This window comes from Hibiscus syriacus, unplaced genomic scaffold (assembly GCF_006381635.1).
Source record: "Hibiscus syriacus cultivar Baekdansim isolate YM2019G1 unplaced genomic scaffold, ASM638163v2 tig00002511_pilon, whole genome shotgun sequence".
NCBI lineage: Eukaryota > Viridiplantae > Streptophyta > Magnoliopsida > Malvales > Malvaceae > Hibiscus > Hibiscus syriacus.
The window spans coordinates 6617075-6620082 of NW_024061932.1; the positions used below are offsets into that span (position 1 = coordinate 6617075).

At 39.2% G+C, this 3008-nt stretch overlaps 1 pseudogene; it reads right to left on the reverse strand.

The window, feature by feature from the left end:
- Nucleotides 1-1011: 1011 nt before the first annotated feature.
- LOC120145998 lies at nucleotides 1012-2747 on the reverse strand (annotated as a pseudogene).
- Between the last annotated feature and the right edge of the window lie 261 nt (nucleotides 2748-3008).

The following is a 3008-nucleotide window of genomic DNA, read 5'->3' on the forward strand; positions in this document are numbered from 1 at the left end:
TTAGATTCAAATTCCACTCGAAATCTAAACTTAAATTGAGTTTAAGTTGACTCAAACAATATAATAACTTAGAATTAAAAAATAACTTTTTAAAACGAATCAAGATTTGCTTATCTCTAACAGATTATAGTATTTGTTCAGAATTGTTTTAATTAATTAACAATATATCTTATAGATTTAATTGTTTTAATCTATGATCTATAAGGAGAATAACATTTCCTTTTATATTTTTGTTAAGGTTAAGAGAATTAAAATTAATTAGATTTGTCCTTATCCTATTGTTTAGGACAAAAGAATCCCTAAAACATATGAAACCTCCATCCTTCAACCAAGAAATTAATTGTGGTTCCCTAAGTGAAACATTTAACACCATGATAAGCTCTTTAGCATCATGAGTATGGTGCTTAATGAGCTAAGCATGTCGAACTTGATTCGGTTAAAATTTAGTTAAAGTTCAATTCGAGTTGGTTTGACGTAAACTCGATTCAAGATTTTAACGAATTGAGTCGAACAAAATCTAACTCGACCTGATAGGCTTGCAAACAGCTCGGGTTTTTTAATAATCACGCCATGACAATTTATATGATTTAGCATATCTTTAATGATAAAATTAGATTTATTACTTTGGGTTTGAATAAAAGTTGATGGCAGCGATCAACATTTGGTTAAAGCAAACGTATGTATGAAGATAAACTAGTTGGTTCAACTATTGTTAGTCAAAGTTTTACTTTAAAGTTAAAAAGACACTTTTCGCTAACAAATGACAAATCCAGCAAGCAATTTCACATGATAATCAATATTATGAAAAATCCCTTCTAATCATCTACAAGTGAAGCAACTCTATTTTAAAATATGTATGGTAATAGATCAATAAACAAATAATGAATGCCGGCTCTACTCCGAGCACCACCTTGAGCCCTTGCTACCGGCGACTCCACGGTGTTGTAGAGGCCGCTTTCCGGGGGCTCTCCACTTGGGGAAAAAGCTCGTAAAACGCTCCTAGCACTGGCTCTACGACCTTGCACATACAACATTAAGCAGCACGTGGCATAACATGAGATCGACGAAGTACTGGTGTCCGATTTTGCCATCTCTCCACTTCATCTTCGGGGGAGCCCTCCCGTAATGAACACCGTCATTGCATCTATTATCGAAGTGCCATGAATAAGTCATATCGAAGTTATCGATCACATTTGAAACCAGCCCGACTTGCCTCAACTTCTCTAAGAATACTCCATTGAATGCTTCCATTTTGTGAGGATTGAATGCAAGTGATCTTGCATACCCGCCGGTTGCAATTGTGGACCGGAGCACAATTTGTGGCACTGGAAGCCCTTTCTGCCTCACCGATTCCATAATGTCTTTCCAAAACGACGCTGCATACTCTGCCCCGTGTGAAAACGCTCGAATATTCGACCAGTGAACACCATCGTGCAAGCCGGAGTTCATGATGACCGTGTCCGGGACTGTGTCCCCCGAGAAGTACTTCTTTACCAAGTTCCGAAACCCTGCATCTTTCAAAGAATCCAAGCCTAAGTAATTCTGTGTTCCATTCCAATGACCATTGAAAATGCTAGTGATCCGAACCGTCTGAGACGCATCTTTCAAGTTCATATCGAACCTTCTCGGCACAGATTTGATCTCAGGCGAACCCAAAACGAAATTAAGAACGTTCCTGATCGTATCAACGTGATTCGAGTCACCCCAGAAGAAAATCCACCTGTTCTTCAAGCAATCCCAACCAGAACCAGCAGAAAACAACTGAAATGAACAATGGCTCGAATAAACCCAACCATTACTCTCTAAAACTCCTAAAGAACCATTGCACCATGGACTCCGACACGGAAAATCTGGTGCCAGGCATCGGTAACGACCATCGTTGCTAATCCTACAATCATCATTCTTACCATGCCTAGTCCATCTTCCAGACCAAACATCTCGATCGAAATCGGATTTTCGACAAGTTTTCAGCTGAGGCAACTGAGCATTAGTCCTAAAGAACCTAATCCCTATATGGCGTAATTGTTTATCAAACACATATCTTGCAGGTGAGTATTTAAGACCTTGGAAATGTCTGAAAAGAAAAATGACAGCGAGATTATTTATAATCACCAGCAAAATCAGGATGAACCTGAAGCGAAACATAGTAAGAACCGTTGCCGAAATCTTTAACAACAGGCCTTGATTTCCATGAATCACCCGAAAGATCGAATTCGAAGTAATCCCCACCTAAACAACGAGCATTCCCGGACTCATCAACAGCTTGAAACACAAAATTATGGATTTCACCAGCAGATAATTCCACCATTTTCTCTTGATCCAAACCAGGAATCTTGATCCCCACTGTTTCAGAGTCCTTGCAAGGCTCTCCTCCTTTAGCCAACCATCTGCTCAATAAATTCAGTGAAGTTGTTCTCAAGCTCAGCCGAAACCCAGTTCAGAACTGAGAAATTATCAGATTTCGTTGAATTAACATTAGACAGGGGGCGATTTGTAGTGTTTAAAGTGGGGGTTAAGGTGAAATTTCGAAGGGAATGTGAGGGGTTTTGGTGAGTTTGATTGATATTAACCAAGGACTTCACTTTCAAGGTGATGTAATCTTGTTTAAACTGCCATGACTTGATGAAATCCTTGATGGTGCAGCCATCTATGCTCCAAACCACCACCATGCCGACGAGAACCAAAGTTGTTAACAACCCAAACCGCGATTGATGAACTAGAACAAAGCTCCCTCCTTTCTCAGGCATCTGCAAATAAAACAAAGTACAACGATGGCATATTTATTTTAGGGTAAACTATGCCAATGGTCACTGATTTTTGGGTAAGTTTTCGTTTTCACCACTAATATTTCAAAAGTTACAAATCGGTCACTAACGTTATCATTTATGATAAAATGTCACTGGTCGTTAACAGCCGTTAAGAGGCGTGACGAAAAATACAGCTGGACCGTTATATGCTGAGTTAGATCGTTGACCGCTATTTTGACTGTCTCTTCTTCTTCTTCAACC